Raw genomic sequence first — 8,634 nt, 5'->3', positions numbered from 1 at the left:
AGGAAACGGGACACTTTGGAGAGGATGCTAATCCATTGCAAGGCATACATTCACATTCAAATTCACACACACACACACACACAAAATTGCAAAATCACAAACTATGGACAGGTGCCAACCCATCACAAGGCACACACCATTCACACGACGACATCGGAGGAACATGCAAATTCCACACGCGTCAAGGTGGGGTGGAGACTCGAACCCTGGTCTCCAGAGGGGTGAGGCAAATGTGCTGCCCCCCCCAAAGAAGCCTATTTAGCTATAATTATTATAATGGAAGACTTCAGTTTAAAAGAGGTGTGACACTGGAGCTCTGATGTTAGTAGGGAATTCAGTGACCAATAAAGCTCAATTTCAATATCTTCTGAGAGAAAGGTAATTTCATCATGAAACTCAGTCATCCACAACAGTGCTCAAAAGTGTTTTCGGTCTGTTTACGATAAGAAGTCATTTAAAATGAAAGAAAATAAACAATTGCTGGTCAGTTGACTGTAATGGTCAACTGGTTCATGAACCACCAATTCAAGCTTAAGAAACTTAATATATACTTGAATTGGAGTACAATCGTGAAATTGCAGTCGACAGACCAGTTATCACACCTGGAATTGTTGAATATTGGATATTTAAATATTGGATTGATCTCTGCACAGGTAGAGATCACTGTTCATGTCATTCCTGACAAACAGTGTAGAAAATGTGTGGCACTGGCTTCAGCTATAGACCTCAGTTACAAGACTGAAGTTCTATCTTCCAACTGCAGGTTGCATTTTTTTGACGTCAGATACTACAGTATTTCTTTTATTTCTAAAGTGTGCAGTTAAGCTAATTGGTGTGTCCAGTCCGCCCATACTATGATGGTCTGTGTGCCCTTCAATGGAGTAGCATCCCTTTGCTGCCTGGGATAGGTTCCACTCCCCAGCAATACTAAAAATGATAAGCAGTTTGAGAATGTATGGATGGAAAAGGCCTTGTATTTGTAACTGATACAGAGATTTACATTCAAGGACTCTAAATCCTATTGAAGTTTATCTAAAACCCTGCCTGTTGTATCTAAAAATATGCGTTATTTATGAATTTGTTTATAAATGTATTGGCAGGTATAACCTACGGTATGTTGAGTTACACTCAGAACACGCCCCATATCTCATTTCTTGATCTTTAAATCCCTTTGAATGCCTTGAGCAGAGAATATGTCTGCCTTAAAAGGCTGAAAATACCTTTTGTCTTTGTTACTGCAAAAATTCTGTGATTGCTGCAGGCCAGGTTTTTTCTTGTTTTGTTGCAAAAAGCAAACTTGTATATGCCAAAGCACTTGAGGCATGACCTGCATATTCTACATAACTTAAGAAATAGTCTTTTTAAAAAATTCAATCCTATTATATGGTTCAAATGAAACGAAAAGTTGGTTCCGCGGTGAAAGAAACATCCTAACATGTTTTTGGTAATCAGAAATCAATAAGCCATTGTATTGAGAGAGAAACAAAATTAAAGAAAATAAAAACTGCAAGACAATAGTAACCCTGAGTCAAATATGACAGATAAGCTACAATCTTAGAACAATGTTCTAGCACTTTGATATCAAAAATCTTAACCGGAAGCTGTATGTTTTCTAGGAATGTCTTAATACTAGTTAGTAGTTTAAATACGAGTGTCGTTTTACTTTTGCTCAATGAATATCATATACGGAAAGGACAAAATAACGTGCACATCTACAGTTATGTCAAAATCTAGGAGTAAGGTCAGGCTTTACCTTCAGAACAGTTTCAGTCCGTCTTGGACCACTGTCATAGAAGTCCTAAACTACAACAATGATGTGTGTCTTCTGCATTTAACCCATATGTGACATAGCAGGGGGCAGCTAATTCAGCGCCCTGGGAGCAGTGCTTGGGGGCGGTACTTTGCTGGTCATGGATTCAAACCAGCAATCTTTCTATAACTATAAGTGTGCTTCCCTAACCATGAGGCTACCACTGCCCCATGTCAACAGGCCTAGGGGATTTAAGCATTCTTTGATAGAAACGTGAACTGGCAAAACATTCCAAACACAACCGTATTTATGTTGCTCAAGGGTCCAGCCCTTGTGTTCATCACAACAGGTTATGTGTGTTTGTGCATGCATTGTCCTTGGATACAAGTGGTCTCTGAATGGCAGCTTCATGAAGTTCAGTGGCTATGTGGTTCAAATATTTAGATAGATGAATGTAACTGAGAGCCATGCAGTCCATTTGTCCCGGATATGAAAAAAGAGCAAATAGGAATGCTTTCCTGATCAGAAGGGTAAAGTTACTATTTTATAAAGTACACACATAAATTCATAAATACATACAAAAATCTACATTCTTTTTTAAAATTAGCAGTTAATTCTCAAGGTTGCAAACTGACTGACATTATACAGTAATAAGTAGGTTTACACTCTAAAATAGCTTCATCCATGCAGTCAGAAAATTTTAACAATTATTAAAATGAAATCATACATTACTACCTACAGTCATTTGACTCCACATAAAGTTTTCAAAATTTCTTTCTATACTTAATAAAATATATTAATGGTGGGTAAGGTAAGTTATTCAAAGCTGATTTAAAGCTGTGAGCTATTGGAAATAGTAGTAATTTAATGCTATTGAAATCTGGTTTTATTAAAATTATGTTAATAAAATTTCAGGTATAAAGTCTGTATTTGTCAAAAAATCTTGTCACACATTACACTTTTCTGCATCAACAAATCTGCCAACAAAATATATTCCCGATCATACAGTTGTGTTCAAAATAATAGCAGTCTGACATCACTAACTTGATCAATCACTGTTTTTGGTAGAAATTGTATTTCTACATGGCAAATAATTTACTAGTAGGTGTAGTAGAGTAATGGAAAACCAACAGACCCAACAGTCATGACATGCACGCTGCTGATTATGTGTAACAGAATCATTACTTGAAAGGGGCGTGTTCAAAATAATAGCAGTGTGAAGTTCAATTAGTGAGGTCATTCATTCTGTGAAAAAGTAGGTGCCAATTATGGGCTTTATTTAAGGAAGGAAGGCAGCAAATGTTGTACATGCTGGTTATAGTGCATTTCTCTCTGAAATTCTGAGTAAAATGGGTCATTCCAGACATTGTTCAGAAGAACAGCATACCTTGATTAAAAAGTTGATTGGAGAGGGGAAAACATATAAAGAAGTGCAGAAAATGATAGGCTGCTCAGCTAAAATGATTGTGAATGCTTTAAAATGGCAACCAAAACCTAAAAGACGTGGAAAAAAACGAAAAACTACCATTCGAATGGATCGAAGAATAGCCAAGATGGCAAAGACTCAGCCAATGATCAGCTCCAGGAAGATCAAAGAAGGTCTAAAGTGAGTACTGTAACAATCAGATGACGCCTATATGAAGCCAAGCTATCTGCAAAAAGCCCCCGCAAAGTCCCATTGCTGTAAAAAAGACACGTGCGGAAGAGATTACAATTTGCCAAAGAACACACTGACTGGCCTAAAGAAAAACGTCACAACATTTTGTGGACTGATGGAAGCAAGATTGTTCTTTTTGGGTCTAGTGGCCGCAGAGAGTTTGTCAAATGACCCCCAAACACTGAATTCAAGCCACAGTACACTGTGAAGACAGTGAAGCATGGTGGTGCAAGCATCATGTTATGGGGATGTTTCTCATACTACGGTGTTGGGCCTATTTATCACATACCAGCGATCATGGATCAATTTGAATACCTCAAAATACTTGAAGAGGTCATGTTGCCTTATGCCGAAGAGGAAATGCCCTTGAAATGGGTGTTTCAATAAGATAACGACCCCAAACACACCAGTAAACAAGCAACATCTTGGTTCCAGTCCAAGAAGATTGACTTTATGGAGTGGTCAGCCCAATCCTTGGACCTTAATCCAATAGAAAACTTGTGGGGTGACATCAAAAATGCTGTTTCTGAGGCAAAACCAAGAAATGTAGTCCAATCATCCTGGGCTGGAATACCTGTTCACAGGTGCCAGAAGTTGGTCGACTCCATACAACACAGATGTGCAGCATTTCTCAGAAACAGTGGTTATACAATGAAATATTAGTTCAATGATTCAAAGGAAAGCAAAATCTTAAAACATTTTTCAGTTCATGCAGTGAATCCTTTGAGTTTGTAAAGAAGAATGTGGACACTGCTATTTTTTTGAACAGCCTAATGTTCCCTTTCCTTCACTTTCTGTATTGGAATAACACAAATGTGATGAATTTCTCTTCTTGTTTTGATTTGGAATAGACTTTTTAGTGTTCCTGATGCATTTGCATGTATGGAAATAAAAACTATTATAAGGATTTTCAGCTTTATTCACTTTTTTAGACGCACTGCTATTATTCTGAACAGAACTGTATATAGCACAGTAGTAAACTATTATTTTTAATCACAACAAATCTATACAACAATACATAGTATATCCACCACAAACCTAGTGAAGTATGGATTGCTGACTTGAGAGCACTACTACTTGAATGCAAACCATGACATTGCAAGAGCACAGCTCCAACCCCTAACTCTGACTCATCTACCTCCACTACAAAGGGCAGCATGGGATAGGGCTGTTTGAGGATTGGAGATTGGAGCGTCTTTAATTCTTGAAAGGCTGAGTGGGCTTCCTCCCTACAACTGACACAAAGCATACTGGTTTGCATACTACTACTGTGGACAAGAATGCACAGCCCTCGTAAAGATTGTGATACAGGAATCTTTGTAGAGAGTTTTCTTTGACTTCACATTGCAACCTTTTCCTCAAGGATAAGATCGAAATGCCATATGGAATTTTCAAGGTTCAAGGTATGCAGTTAGTAAGTTGCAAAAATCTGTGTTAAAATCTGTACACAACAGCTTCGTAAACTCCTTTCCTCAGTCCCCAGTTTCATAAACTGTGTACTATATAAGTCTCATTCCATGATTTTCTTTTCCGCCAAACATTGCAAGGGTTAAGAAGAACATAATGTCAGCAATGCATTTGGTTTAATATAATGTATAATGTACGCTGGCACATATTCCGTTCTCTGCTTAAGGCGCCATGTGAGAGTTATTTAAAAAAATATTTTTGAATTTCCCCCATTGAAGTAGCACTTTACTTGAGCTGCTTATTTGGGCAAATGATATAAACATTCATAAATAAACACTGGTCTATTCCACACAGAATATTTCTGCTATACCTAGCACTGAGAATTAATTTATGCTATATAGTGGATGGATCATGTGGAGAACTGTGAAATTTTAGCTAGAGGCAGAAATTGTGCAAATACTTAATATTGCATTTTGAGTACCCAAAAGGGTGTTTTAATTTACTTATAAGTGCCAGACCTTTGGGACTATAGCTAACCAAATTAATAGGATATTTACAAAGTTTATCCTTAAATATCCAAGAGTTCTTTCATCAATATGACTGAATGATGAATATGTAACCGACGAGTCTTGAGTTCATGCAGAAGTCAAGAGTCAAGTTTTAGCATTATATTATTATTGGCTATAGTGATCCCTTCGGTCTTAAGACCATAATACAATAACATTATCATCATTATACATGAAAATATGTATGTTTAAAATTGTATGCATAAATCAGGGGTGGGCAATCTTATCCACAAAGGGCCGGTGTGTATGCAGGTTTTTGGGGTAACCTTTAGGTCAGCTGCTCTAACCCAGGTGTGAGGAGGACTCAGCCAATCAGTCCTCTAATTAGTAATATAATTAGTAAGTTTCAGTAAAAACCTGCATACACAACGGCCCTTTCTGGATTAGATTGCCCACCCCTGGTCTAAATGACGTGTAAAATGTGTGCGCTTATATATCTTTAAAAGCACTCAAAGTGTTTGTAGAAATTCTGGTGCATGCTGACATGACTGCAGCACGTAACTGCTACAGATTTGCTGGCTGCACGTTCATGCTGCAATTCTTCCAATTCACCACACCCAGGTGATCCACTGGATTAAGATACATTATTGTATTACGAATATTGCCAAATATGTATAATTGAAGTTCACAAAAACTGGTAGCTATGAAAAGAAGAGCAGTAAAATATTCATAGTATGGTAAAAAGAAAACACAATGTTCTTTCTTCAAATTGGTGTGGTATAATTTAACATAAAATTAATGTATTGAAAATATTTACATATTACAACAATCTTTGCTGAATGATACAATTCATTTGCTCAGTTTCGTTTACATACATGGGAGTTCCAATCCCATCTATGATGAGCGTGTACAGATGTTCTTCCCATATAACATAAGTTTCCTCCTGCAGTCTAAAGGCATCCATTTAGGCTAATTGGTGTAGACTGTGTGTCCACATACGTCCCGTGATGGACTTGCAGCATGTCCAAGTGGCCCTAATGTTGATCCCTATGCTGCCTTGGCAAGACTCCTGGGGACCCTTATTATTCTAAGTGTTTAGAAGACGGTCAGATGAAGCATTCTTGAAATCTGTGCACAGTATTCTAAAAAATTCAATATTGCTATTTTTGCCAAGGAAAAATACAAACAAATAAGGACTGCTACATATGAATAAAGATCATCTTACATTACTCATTACACTCCATCTTTGCTTCTTATCTCTTTATTAAAGAAGTTGCTTTGTGAGCAATCTTATTCTTATTTGTTTAAGTAATTACTGTTTGTCTTAATTTCCTGCTGGCTCTGACAATTCATGGATTCATGAAAAATAAATGTTCCTCCAAGAGGATGGAAGATGATGGGTGTCTGTAATGAAATACAGTTAAACAGAGCTCCCACACTGCATGGGGAAAAGGTTATTTGCTGATTAATTATTTGGGTTTGTTTTTAGTTTAATGTCTATAATTTTTGTGAGATGCACTAAATTGAGCATACTGATTTTGTAAAGAGTTGTGTCTTTGTGCATATATGCTGGTGCTTAAGTCATTAATAAAAAAATGGCAATGGATGCATGTTTCAAAGGATTGTAATAAAATTTAAATCTGTTTTCCACCTGATCTGAGAAGATTACTGTCTGCATGATATGACCTCAGGTTGAAGTTAGTTGCATGAAACTTGTATCAACTTTTCAATAACTGCATTTTTAAATAAAAATGTACATTTTTAAGAAACTGATTATTCAATTTGCATCGCTAGATGTACCTTGTATGGAACTGCATCATGCTCAATGTTGTTCTTCATCAATGACTGAAAATATTATTGGTATTGCACAAACTGATCAAGACCTAGAGACAATGCTCTAGTCTCCAGTTAGTGAAAAGAGTGTCCTAGGTTGGTGTTGGTCCTGGTATTAAAAAAAATGTTCCTGCTGTACTTTTTTGTATCTTTTCTATTTTGATCAAGGCTCAGGGCGCTCAGTTAACAGATGAACAGAGCACCATAAACTAGACCACAATTCTAGCTTTTTGGACAGTACACCACAGGAAACAAGCAATCAATCAGATTCATGGCTGCTAATGGATGTGTTTCTTAATACGCATACTTGACTGTACTTGTGTTCTCATGTACCCGTTTTACATCATCTTCTGTTGCTGAAGACCAGTTCCACTACTCAAAAACAGAAGTACAGGGGGCGGTAAAAATCCCTGGATATCGCTTGCCCCGCCCAAAATATCAAAGACGCATTGGTTGCATGCTTGCCAAGCGAGACCAATCCCATTATTCATTGCACCTCAAGGTCGTACTTGGGAAGCAAGTTAGTAAGACCCGTCTCGTTAAGACCACAAGTACGATCTTTGCATTCTTGCTACTGAGAAACACCCCAGGACACAAATATCAGGAAATGGGACTGAAACAGAAAAACAAAACAACCACAAAAACCTTCCAATTCTTGCCTGGATTTGGTTGCCTTGCTGATTGCCGTCTCGTTATTGACCCTGTACCTGCATTTTGTCCTTTGGCTTGTTTTGTTTTTCTGCCTCTCTGGTTTTGACCATGCATGTTGTCAACTTCAATACGAGCCTCCAAATTAAACACCAGATCACCCTGCATTTGAATCCTCTCAGTCTTTTCACTATAGGATACTCAGCCACAACCATGGATACAGCAGAGGTGGAACAGAGGCTGATAAGGCAAGAGGAACAACTGAGACAACTTGTCCAATTGTATAGTGAAGGCATGGCCTGCCTTCCTTAGCTGAATCAAACCACCACCGCACCTGTTCCACCTGCCTCTACTACGGTGATGTACACTCACCTAAAGGATTATTAGGAACACCCGTTCAATTTCTCATTAATGCAATTATCTAATCAACCAATCACATGGCAGATGCTTCAATGCATTTAGGGGTGTGGTCCTGGTCAAGACAATCTCCTGAACTCCAAACTGAATGTCAGAATGGGAAAGAAAGGTGATTTAAGCAATTTTGAGCGTGGCATGGTTGTTGGTGCCAGATGGGCCGGTCTGAGTATTTCACAATCTGCTCAGTTACTGGGATTTTCACGCACAACCATTTCTAGGGTTTACAAAGAATGGTGTGCAAAGGGAAAAACATCCAGTATGCGGCAGTCCTGTGGGCGAAAATGCCTTGTTGATGCTAGAGGTCAGAGGAGAATGGGCCGACTGATTCAAGCTGATAGAAGAGCAACTTTGACTGAAATAACCACTCGTTACAACCGAGGTATGCAGCAAAGCATTTGTGAAGCCACAACACGCAC

Source organism: Paramormyrops kingsleyae, chromosome 3 (genome assembly GCF_048594095.1).
Source record: "Paramormyrops kingsleyae isolate MSU_618 chromosome 3, PKINGS_0.4, whole genome shotgun sequence".
NCBI lineage: Eukaryota > Metazoa > Chordata > Actinopteri > Osteoglossiformes > Mormyridae > Paramormyrops > Paramormyrops kingsleyae.
Note: the sequence above shows the minus strand (reverse complement) of the source record.